Source organism: Cheilinus undulatus, linkage group 18 (assembly GCF_018320785.1).
Source record: "Cheilinus undulatus linkage group 18, ASM1832078v1, whole genome shotgun sequence".
Lineage (NCBI taxonomy): Eukaryota > Metazoa > Chordata > Actinopteri > Labriformes > Labridae > Cheilinus > Cheilinus undulatus.
In genome coordinates this window covers 1475377-1488692 of record NC_054882.1, presented here as the reverse complement: position 1 = coordinate 1488692, position 13316 = coordinate 1475377, and the positions used below count along the sequence as shown (strand labels likewise).

At 36.6% G+C, this 13316-nt stretch overlaps 1 protein-coding gene across 2 annotated transcripts in view; it reads right to left on the bottom strand.

The window, feature by feature from the left end:
* ehd4 (EH-domain containing 4) overlaps positions 1-13316 on the bottom strand; it is a 53400-nt gene that overhangs the window by 20660 nt on the left and 19424 nt on the right. The gene's annotated exons all lie outside the window — the stretch shown is intronic.

Genomic DNA, 13316 nt, shown 5'->3' with positions numbered 1-13316 from the left:
GTATCAAATTTGCAATATGAGCCAAAGAAATCACAATAACATAATTGTTTTAAATTATTTCATTATAATCTAATATAGTTTAGATTATTATATAGTATATTTCATTTCTTGTCCTTATAGAGAAATATGTAAGATGAGGAACCCTAAAGTAATCACAGCTTAAATCGCAGTTACAATATTGGGGGGAAAAAAATCACAATTACATTATTTTTGCGAATCGTTCAGCCCTAAATGAAACAATGACAATTAGAAAATTTAAGTCTGCAGACATCCAAAATTATGTTAAAACAAAAAATCAAACCAAAACTTCCATACAACTCAAGAAAAATCATTCCAAACTGAAACCATGGCATCAAAAAAGGAAGTCAAAAACACTCAGTATTATTCAGTTAAGATATTCCTGTATTAGTCCCACAAGGGGAAGTTCGAAATTAACATCTACTGATAAGAAAACTTCAAAAACAACATAAGGAAGTCCTTAAAAGTAGGGATGAACAATTTGGGGAAATAAACTAATTGTGTTTTTTTTTACCCCAGTATTGCAATTGTGATTTGATGTGTGATTATTTCTTAAGTTCCTTATATTATGTTTGTTTTACCAACAATAAATCATTCTATGTTTTAACCAACACAATATCAGATAAAACTAGAGCTGAACAATTTTGAAAAATATCTAATTGTGATGATTTTAAATCCTAGTGCAAATTGGATATGAACTGATGTATTTAGGGAGTTTTTAACTTTTATTTCATTTTCATATTTAGTAAGAAAAACGTACAAAAATCAAAGATTTTTGTAGACTATTCTAAAAAATGTCTGTGGATGATTGCATGATATGTCATGCATAAAATCTCTGCTGCAAAAAAAAGAAGTTGTTGACTGAAATTTTGAAACAAATTTCAGGTTAAATAACTATTTCTGCAATTTGAAAATCGCAGCAGGTCAAATTGTGATTTTTCTAAATTTCCATTAATTACCCAGACCTACTTAAAAGTATAGAAAAAAACTAAAAGGATGTCCTGTCCACCACATTTACCCACTCAGCTCTACAGCAGGATCCGGTCTGAGGATTTAAATGAACCTGGTGATCAAATAAGAATCATTTACACCATGAGGAGAAAAGCTGATAAATTACAGAGCTCTCACTGCTGGATTTCCCTCTGACGCACTGCTCTGTTTGCTGAGCTCTTAAATGCCTCCTTATAATCAACAGCTGACACTCCTTCAGTAAACACGCTCTGATCCAGGTGATCATCTCTGAGCAGATGTCACTTTAAAACTTCTAGAAGTCCTTCACACAAAGCCTGAAAATCCTCCTAAAGTCATACACTAGTTTATCATCCTATCATATGTTCCAGCGTCTGCGCTCATGTCTGTACCTGATCATGTGATTGTTCTCTACCTGCTCCCTCCCAGATCAGGTTTCAACCTCAACTTTTAAATGGAGGCTCTACTGTCCACAAACACAACATCTCTGCAGGGAACACACACCTCTGTTTGTGGACACAACACACCAACAACACACCTTTACACAAAGGCTGATACATAGTCTGTGAATATTGACGTTTCACAGACCCAGGACCGCCATGACATCCTCCACTAGATAGACGCTGGCTGAGCCAGAGAGAACAGACTAAAATGTTAGGAGATATGAATGTCAGGGATGCATGATATCAGATAAACCTATATTTACAAACTCAATTTAGCTAATAATGATATCAATACTAGTAAATAAATGCGTTTCAGCTCCAAAGACTTCAGACCTACAAACACTCAAAAGTATAAGGAACAATGGTGGGCAAAAAAGATGAACTTCAGCTGAGGGAAGTCCGTTAGTGATGCCAAAACCTCAACAAAAGTAGTCATACATTGGCCAATATGTAGAACAGATATAGACTGATATTTACAGCTGATATAGACTGATATTTACAGATGATATAGACTGATATTTACAGATGATATAGACTGATATTTACAGATGATACACACTGATATTTACAGATGATATAAACTGATATTTACAGATGATATACACTGATATTTACAGATGATATAGACTGATATTTACAGATGATATACACTGATATTTACAGATGATATAGACTGATATTTACAGATGATATAAACTGATATTTACAGCTGATATAGACTGATATCTACAGATGATATAGACTGATATCTACAGATGATATAGACTGATATTTACAGCTGATATAAACTGATATTTACAGATGATATAGACTGATATTTACAGCTGATATAAACTGATATTTACAGATGATATAGACTGATATTTACAGCTGATATAGACTGATATTTACAGATGATATAGACTGATATCTACAGATGATATAGACTGATATTTACAGCTGATATAAACTGATATTTACAGATGATATAGACTGATATTTACAGCTGATACAGACTGATATCTACAGATGATATAGACTGATATCTACAGATGATATAGACTGATATTTACAGATGATATAGACTGATATTTACAGCTGATATAAACTGATATTTACAGATGATATAGACTGATATTTACAGCTGATATAGACTGATATCTACAGATGATATAGACTGATATCTACAGATGATATAGACTGATATCTACAGATGATATAGACTGATATCTACAGATGATATAGACTGATATTTACAGCTGATAAAGACTGATATCTACAGATGATATAGACTGATATCTACAGATGATATAGACTGATATTTACAGCTGATATAAACTGATATTTACAGATGATATAGACTGATATTTACAGCTGATATAGACTGATATCTACAGATGATATAGACTGATATCTACAGATGATATAGACTGATATTTACAGATGATATACACTGATATTTACAGATGATATAGACTGATATTTACAGATGATATAGACTGATATTTACAGCTGATATAGACTGATATCTACAGATGATATAGACTGATATCTACAGATGATATAGACTGATATTTACAGATGATATAGACTGATATTTACAGCTGATATAGACTGATATCTACAGATGATATAGACTGATATCTACAGATGATATAGACTGATATCTACAGATGATATAGACTGATATTTACAGATGATATACACTGATATCTACAGATGATATAGACTGATATTTACAGATGATATAAACTGATATTTACAGATGATATACACTGATATTTACAGATGATATAGACTGATATTTACAGCTGATATAGACTGATATTTACAGCTGATATAGACTGATATTTACAGCTGATATAGACTGATATTTACAGCTGATATAAACTGATATTTACAGCTGATATTTACAGCTGATATAGACTGATATTTACAGATGATATAGACTGATATCTACAGATGATATAGACTGATATTTACAGCTGATATTTACAGATGATATAGACTGATATTTACAGATGATATCAACTGATATTTACAGATGATATATGCTGATATTTACAGATGATATAGACTGATATTTACAGCTGATATACACTGATATTTACACCTGATATAGACTGATATTTACAGATGATATAGACTGATATTTACAGATGATATAGACTGATATTTACAGATGATATATGCTGATATTTACAGATGATATACACTGATATTTACAGATGATATACACTGATATTTGCAGCTGATATACACTGATATTTACAGATGATATAGACTGATATTTACAGATGATATCAACTGATATTTACAGATGATATAGACTGATATTTAAAGATGATATAGACTGATATTAACAGCTGATATACACTGATATTTACAGCTGATATAGACCGATATTTACAGATGATATAGACTGATATTTACAGATGATATATGCTTATATCTACAGCTGATATAGACTGATATTTACAGATGATATAGACTGATATTTGCAGCTGATATAGACTGATATTTACAGATGATATAGACTGATATTTACAGATGATATAGACTGATATTTACAGATGATATAGACTGATATTTGCAGCTGATATAGACTGATATTTACAGCTGATATAGACTGATATTTACAGATGATATAGACTGATATTTACAGATGATATAGACTGATATTTACAGCTGATGTAGACCGATATTTACAGATGATATAGACTGATATTTACAGCTGATATAGACTGATATTTACAGATGATATAGACTGATATTTACAGATGATATAAAATGATATTTACAGATGATATAGACTGATATTTACAGCTGATATAGACTGATATTTATAGATGATATAGACTGATATTTACAGATGATATAGACTGATATTTACAGATGATATAGACTGATATTTACAGATGATATAGACTGATATTTACAGATGATATAGACTGATATTTACAGATGATATAGACTGATATTTACAGATGATATAGACTGATATTTACAGCTGATATAGACTGATATTTATAGATGATATAGACTGATATTTACAGATGATATAGACTGATATTTACAGCTGATATAGACTGATATTTATAGATGATATAGACTGATATTTACAGATGATATAGACTGATATTTACAGCTGATATACACTGATATTTACAGCTGATATACACTGATATTTACAGCTGATATACACTGATATTTACAGCTGATATACACTGATATTTACAGCTGATATACACTGATATTTACAGCTGATATGGACTGATATTTATAGATGATATAGACTGATATTTACAGCTGATATACACTGATATTTACAGCTGATATGGACTGATATTTACAGCTGATATCAGTGTATACAGCTGATATTTACAGCCCTTATAGGAAAAAATATTATAGGCAAATACAGGCCTCTGTTTACAGCTGATATCAGTCAATATTTACAGCCTATATCAGTTGATCTTTGTCGCTGAAACAGGTTGATATTTACAGAAATTTTCACTTTACTTTCAACGTTTGTATTTGGTCCCCCCTACACAAAAATCCAGCTCTTTCAGACCTCTGTGCTGCCTGCTGTCCTGTTGTGGTGATTTGTGGTTTTCTTCATTTTCTCTGTGTGACACTGTCTGTGGTGTGGACCATGAAAGGATCTACTTCTCCAGTCTCAGCTCAGTGTTATGAGGGTTTTATGCCCTGTGTCTCACTCTGTTGTGGTTATTTCCAGCCTAAAATGGTCTCTCCATGAATAAATGATGCTGAAGCTCTGATGGTGTGAACACAGAGAGATAGACCAGTCCTGGCGGTATCCGGTTACACCTGTAGCTTCAGGTGTCTGTCCCTGGAGATGGTGACGCTCTGTGGGTGTGTTAGCAGTAAATACAGGCAGAAACACCCTCAGACATGCTCTCCTGCTGGGTTTAACTCTGATCTGAGGTGGAAGTGCTCCATCTAACAGGACGGAGGATGACTTCACATGTTCCACCTCCGCTTTAAAAGGAGACGCCTTCACTTTAACAATACTACTTCCTCTACAGTGTCAGGACTTATTGTGTTTATGTCTTGGAAAAATGTGTTCATGGTGAAAACATGAGGCTGAATGAATGGAGGCAGACCAGGGTTTTGTGTTACAGTAAATATAAGGCTGGCCTGTAGATAATTATACAGACATTATTCCTGAAATGCACCAAACAGCTGCATGACTCAGAGAAAAGACTGAAGCTATAAAGTTCAGCTCGGCTGTCTGTTTAAGCAAACACGATATGAGATAAATCTGCCCTTCAACATCCTCACAGAAATGTCCGACTTTTCCTTTATCAAGGAAATAAAACGGGAACGTATTTTGGAACAAAAACTGACCGTCCTGATACTGCGGTCGTCATCCTGCTGTGATGTAATGTCGGTCAATGAGTTCATCTATTGCATCAGGACCGATGGTGATGAAAATATAAACCAGGGCCAGACTGGTGGACGTGGTGGGACCGAGTCGGACAGAAGGGAGGGACGGTTGGTTCAAGGCCCAGGAGGACGAGCTGAGAGATTAAGAGTTTAATTTAGGCTCCGAGCCAGCTGTGACTCACTGAAACACAGATTTAAACCCAAGAAGAAGAGCAGAGAGAAGAAAGAAATGATGTTAAAGTTCACTAATAAAATACCAAAAATCAACTCAACTCTACTCAAAAGAGAAACCAGGAAGAGGCAAACTAAGAAAAGAGGACTAAACCGAGGACTAGAGCTAAAGCCTCTGCATAGTGTCTTTTTACTGGTCAAGAAGAAGGGCTGCAATCTTAATGCGGTAAAAATGTTAAAAGCAAGGCTGAGCATGAAGCCTTCGGACCTTTACCTTTGACCTCTGACCTACAAATCTCATCACATCATCCTTGAGTGGGACTGAATATTTGTGCAAAGTTTAAAGAAAATCCCTCCAAGCATACAGAAGGAATCACATCCAGACGAGTGGCTCATGGATGGACGGACAACCAGAGAGCACAGAGACTGAGTTTGGCTATCGCCGTCATAGAGGCATGAAAAGCACATAAAACACAGAGGTACTCTCACTGTTAGCATGGATAATAATCCGTCTACAGCCTGGGTGTCAAACTCAAGGCCCGGGGGCCAAATCCGGCCCGTGGAACGATTATATCCGGCCTGCAAGATTATATCATATTTGTATTCTAACTGGCCCACCAGTATGAGGTCTGCAGATTTCCTCCAGTATAAAAATGTAAACTCTAACTTGATTATTTAAAATATCCTTGCTCAGCCATAAAAATCTATAAAAAATAAAAGAGATTTCATTAAAACTCAAAATGTTGGGAAAGAATTAATGTGTTTTATTTCATTTTTTTAGGATTTTGACTTTTCATTTCATTCTTTCACCTTTTCAACTCAGAATTTGGACTTTATGTGTCACATTTTTATCTGTTAGATTCCCAATTTTTATATTTTAAGTCATATTTTGACTTTTTCATCTCTTTAGTTTGGCTTTATAATCCCATATTTTGACTTTTAAAAATACAATTTCAATTTTTTTTCTCATATTTTGACATTTTGACTGAAATACTTGTACTTTTTATCATATTTTGACCTTTTACACTACCAATTTAGAATTTAAGTCATACTGTTATTTAGAGTCATTTTTTTAAATTCTAGCTCATATTTTTACATTTTAAACATTTTTACTTAAATTTTTGGCTTTTTAATCCCATATTTTGACCTTTCAGACTAACAATTTAAAATTTTAAATCATATTTTGACTTTTAAACTCATGATTTCAAATTTGATCTCATATTTTGACCTTTCAAACTTATGATTTCAACTTTCTCCTCATATATTTGCTCTTTAAAAACATTATTTTTCTTTTTTTAATATCTTGTTCTGGACTTTTGAACTAATAGGTTGGAATTTTTATCTGGGGTTGCTTTGATTTTTTTTTTTTTTTAGAATATTTATTACAATTGAAGGAATTTATTTGTACATTTTCGGGAATTTGATTCGATTTTTTTTTCGAGTGGGGGGCACTTTTATAATTCTTAGTTGTTTTTTTTAGAAATTTGGAACAATTATTTATAAGTTTTGGGGAATTTGATTAAGATTTCTGGGGGAATTAGCTTTAAAACTTGTAGGTATTTTCATGAAAAATTGAGAAATGTATTTGTAAATTTTTAAGAAGTAGATTTGTTTTTTTGGGAGGGGGTTGCTTTAATTTTTTTTTTTTTTTTTTTTTGAACATTTATTAAAATGTAAGGAATTTATTAGTACATTTTGGGAATTTGATTTGATTTTTTTCGGGTGGGGGGCACTTTTATAATTCTTAGTTTTTTTCTTAGAAATTTGGAACATTTATTTGTAGATTTTGGGTGACTGGATAGAAATCTTGGGGGAAATAGCTTTGTGTGTTATAACACAGAGTGGTTATAAGATAAGGAACCTGAAGAATAGTCATTGCAATTGCAATGTTGGGTGAAAAAAAACGTAATTAGATTATTTTCCCAAATCGTTCAGCCCTAGTTGGATATGAGTCATGCAAGCTGTGCAGTAAACAAGGTAAAACACTGCAGCAACACCAGTCTTTAACTACACGACACCAGGCTAATTAGCATACAGCCATGGCCTCTGATTCATGATACCTATGCAATAATGGCCTCTTTTTCTGGATATGTGTTGCAATGTGGGATCTATATTGCATTACATATCATATTGTGGCCTCTGTATCATCATGCATATGGTACCATGGCCTAGGAAGTGGGAGATATGGAAAAAAAAAAATCATATCACGATTTTTTTAAGGCCAGATGATGATCTCGATTTTATCACGATTTTTTCCATTAAATTTCTAAGACAACTTTGCAAGTTAGTGACCAGAAAAAATAACCTTTTCTCTGATTTGGCTGTACTTCTGTGAATTAACAAAATTTTAACTTCAGCAGAAAAAAAACTATGAACAGTGAAAAGTTCACCCAGACAATCATAAATTTGAATAAAACACACACAAACTTTGGCGTCTCTGCACAAACATCACTAAACAAACATGGCCTCTAAAAAACAGACTGTTGTGTAAAGAAGATGCAGGATAAATACTAAACCGGCATGTTTACTGTGGTCAAAGTGCTGAATGTCCATTCATGTCTGTTTGCACACTCTATGACAGAGCTGAAGTGTCAGTGATGATGCTGACGTCAGCCTCTGCATGTGTTGGTAGATCTGTGTGTGACGGTGTGTTACAGCCTGTTGAATGTCTTCAGGAGGAATTCAGCCTCAGCTGAGCAGCTCTAAATGCTTCCAGATGGAGGGAACGCCCCAGCATGGCTTCCTGTGGCCCTCCGTCCCTCCCTCTAATCCTCCCTCCCTTCATGCTTCGGCCTTTCACTGATGCTGTCATCCAGGCTGACTCAACACCAGAGCAACAGAGGCACAATTCAGCAGGACGGCGGAAAACTAGAGGCATGTTTGTGGAGTTTCTGTCCTGCAAATGAGAAACCACCTCTGCATTTCAACCAAAAATACCAGGAACTAAATGGTTCCCCTCCAGCCAAACATATTACCACATTTGCCGAGAAAATTCATGCAAATTAAGCAAATGACACATGGTCAAGAAACAGGCTGTTTGCAGGCCCACAGACAAACCCAGAGACTGGGCCCTTGATAAACCTAGAGAGTGGACCCTGATAAACCCAGAGAATGGGCCCTGATAAACCCAGAGAATGGACCCTGATAAAACCCAGAGAATGGACCCTGATAAACCCAGAGAATGGACCCTGATAAACCCAGAGAATGGACCCTGATAAACCCAGAGAATGGACCCTGATAAACCCAGAGAATGGCCCCTGATAAACCCAGAGAATGGACCCTGATAAACCCAGAGAATGGACCCTGATAAAACCAGAGAATGGACCCTGATAAAACCAGAGAATGGACCCTGATAAACCCAGAGAATGGCCCCTGATAAACCCAGAGACTGGACCCCTGATAAACCTAGAGAATGGCCCCTGATAAACCAAGAGACTGGACCCCTGATAAACCAAGAGAATGGCCCCTGATAAACCCAGAGAATGACCCCTGATAAACCCAGAGACTGGACCCCTGATAAACCTAGAGAATGGACCCTGATAAACCCAGAGAATGGACCCTGATAAACCCAGAGAATGGACCCTGATAAACCCAGAGAATGGACCCTGATAAACCAAGAGACTGGACCCCTGATAAACCCAGAGAATGGACCCTGATAAACCTAGAGAATGGACCCTGATAAACCCAGAGACTGGACCCCTGATAAACCCAGAGACTGGACCCCTGATAAACCCAGAGAATTGACCCTGATAAACCTAGAGAATGGACCCTGATAAACCCAGAGAATTGACCCTGATAAACCAAGAGAATGGACCCTGAGAAACCTAGAGAATTGACCCTGATAAACCAAGAGAATGGACCCTGATAAACCTAGAGAATTGACCCTGATAAACCAAGAGAATGGACCCTGATAAACCAAGAGAATGGACCCTGATAAACCCAGAGAATGGACCCTGATAAACCCAGAGAATGGACCCTGATAAAACCCAGAGAATGGACCCTGATAAACCCAGAGAATGGGCCCTGATAAACCCAGAGAATGGACCCTGATAAAACCCAGAGAATGGACCCTGATAAACCCAGAGAATGGACCCTGATAAACCCAGAGAATGGACCCTGATAAACCAAGAGAATGGACCCTGATAAACCTAGAGAATTGACCCTGATAAACCCAGAGAATGGACCCTGATAAACCCAGAGAATGGACCCTGATAAACCAAGAGAATGGACCCTGATAAACCCAGAGAATGGACCCTGATAAACCAAGAGAATGGACCCTGATAAACCCAGAGAATGGACCCTGATAAACCAAGAGAATGGACCCTGATAAACCCAGAGAATGGACCCTGATAAACCCAGAGAATGGACCCTGATAAACCCAGAGAATGGACCCTGATAAACCAAGAGAATGGACCCTGATAAACCCAGAGAATGGACCCTGATAAACCAAGAGAATGGACCCTGATAAACCCAGAGAATGGACCCTGATAAACCAAGAGAATGGACCCTGATAAACCTAGAGAATTGACCCTGATAAACCCAGAGAATGGACCCTGATAAACCCAGAGAATGGACCCTGATAAACCCAGAGAATGGACCCTGATAAACCCAGAGAATGGACCCTGATAAACCCAGAGAATGGTTCCTCTCAGCAATGCTCAGAAAACAGTGAAATTCATCTTTGTGTTTGTGGGTTTGTGAGGCTGGTATGCTGAGTAGAGTGTGGCTAAATTTTGCAGCTAGCTCTGCCAGCCTTTGTTCCTCAGATTTAATCATTCTTATGTGTTTACTCATCACTGGTTGAGTAATTATACATGAGTATAACCCTCAACAGCCTGATACAACTTTTTTTCCATCTTGTAGGTCAAATGCTGCCGTTTAGTGCTGTTCCTACATGCTAAATGCTAAGCTTCTCATCCGGTGAGGTGCCAGGCGAGAGCTTGGGTGGGAAGGGCTACAGCGGCTACTAGTGGCCAGAGGCTTCACTGCAGTGGATTTTTGCCGACATCTGATATGCAAATGTCTAAAAGAATCACTTTATCTGATACTGATACATGAATGTAGTTCAGACCTACATTTATTTGGTCAAGCTCTAAAAATTTCCAGCAGAAAGTAGAATCCCCCAAGATTTTTGTTGGAGTATATCAGCGTTAAATGTGAGATGATTTATGCTCACTGTTGTGACACATCCTGCCTCTTCAAACCAAACATTTCCATTCTCTGCACATAAAATCAGAATTTAAAAAATGCAGCTGTCATCGTTTTGAGTCTCTGCTGACTTTTTATTTGCCAGATTTGTAACGTTTCTCCTCCTGCAGATGGATCTTCTTCTTTAATTCCTCCTGAGGACTGGCTGCAGTTTGGAGCTCAACCAGAACATCAGCATCAGAATAAACGTTAATATTCTCCTCAACAGAACACCGAGTATTCAAATAAGACGACTTCTACTGAAACTGTAAAAGTACAAATCTGGAACTGGACATTTCTCCGCTTTTCTCTTCAGTAACTGATTTAGAAAGAATGAGTTTTTTAAAGTTGTTTTGGTACAAACATGACTAAATGGAGCTTTGCATAAAGTCTTAAAAGCCTTGACATTTCAAGAAGGCATTTATACTGCAATATATGACCATGAAAAATATATTACAGTTACATAAGAAAGTATGGGAGCCTAAAAACACCCATTGGTTTGTGTTTGCAAGTAAGATTAAACTATCTCTGCAAACCTAGATTTGAGCTGTTATTAAACCTCATAATGAAGTCTAAAACCTACGACTGATCCGAAAGTGTTGGATTCTCTGTAAACCGTCGTATTTCATGTGTTTAAGTTGTCTTTGTTCCCCTGGTTTCAGATCTTTGTTTTAACCGTCGGTGGTGAAAAATCAGCAGCTGTGACTCACCAGAGGAAACAGACCGACACTCAGAAGAGGAAGTGAGACAAAAAAAAGGATTTCACAAGAAAACGGTGGAAGTATTATTGTGGTAAAGTTTGTCCTGAAGGGGCCGAAGTCTGAAGAGTTCATCCTCTGGAGAGCAGGAATCTTCTCAGGATGTTTACAGACAATAATGCGTTGATGAATGTGATCTTTAGGTAAGCACGTGTCTGACTGATGAGGCTCAAGGGGATGACTGTGAGCCAGTAGTTCTCCAAGCCAAGGATCAGACCAAAATCCTGAGGTACACTCATTCAAAACAGCCTCTTTAACACGTTACAGCAGTGGTTTTCAAAGTGTGAGGTGGGCCGCCCGTGGGGGGCGCCACAGAGCTTCAGGGGAGGCGTGGAACCATAAACCTGAAAAAAGGTGATTTGCTTTGCTAACCTCTGCTGTGCACGGAGCTAAATGGATAGACTTATAGTTACTATAGGGACTATGCTATAGAGCAGTGTTACTCAACCCTCAACCAAAGAGCCAAATAGTTGAAAAATACCTTTGCAAGAGCCACAATCTGAGAGGTGAAAAGTGGCAATTCAGCTTGAAGTAGCAATCAGAATAGGTTTAAGGTGGCAAAAAGGTCAAAAAAGCAGCAAAAAATGGACGAAAATGGGGAGAAAAGTGGAAAAATGGTCAGAAAGTAGCAGAAATTGGTGAGAAGTGACCAAAAAAAAATGAGTGGAAAGTGACTAAAATGAGCAAAAAGCAGTTAAGAGTGACTAAAAAAAGAGGAAACAATAGGTATGTAATGGCAAAGAATAGTTTAAATGTGCACAAAGTGGCAAATAAAATGTGAGAAAGGACACATTGGGGGAAAATGGCAAAAGAAGAGGCAAAAATTGGGAATAAAAAGAAAATAGTGGTTTTTAATGGTAAAAGTTAGCTTAAATGGATGAAAAGTTGCAAAAAGTGGTTAAAAAAGGGCAAAAAATGGTCAAAAAGAAGCAAAATGGGTGAAAATGGGCAGAAAAAGTGGAAAAATGGTCAGAAAGTAGCAGAAATGGGTGAGAAGTGACAAAAAAATGAGCAGAAAGTGACTAAAATTGGCAAAAAGCAATAAAGAGTGGCAAAAATGGGCCAAAAAAAATAGGAAACAAGTGGTATGTAATGGCAAAACGTAGTTCAAATGGGGAAAAAGGGGCAAAAAATTCTGAAAAGGGCAAAATGGGAAGAAATGACAAAAAGAAGAGGCAAAAATTGAGAAAAAAAGGAAACAAGTGGTTTTAAATGGCAAAAGGCAGCTTAAGTGGACAAAAAGTTGCAAAAAATGGTCAAAAAGCAGCAAAAATTGGTGAAAATGGGGAGAAAAAGTGGGAAAATGGTCAGAAAGTAGCAGAAATGGGTGAGAAGTGACAAAAAAATGAGCGGAAAGTGACTAAAATGGGCAAAAAGGGAAACA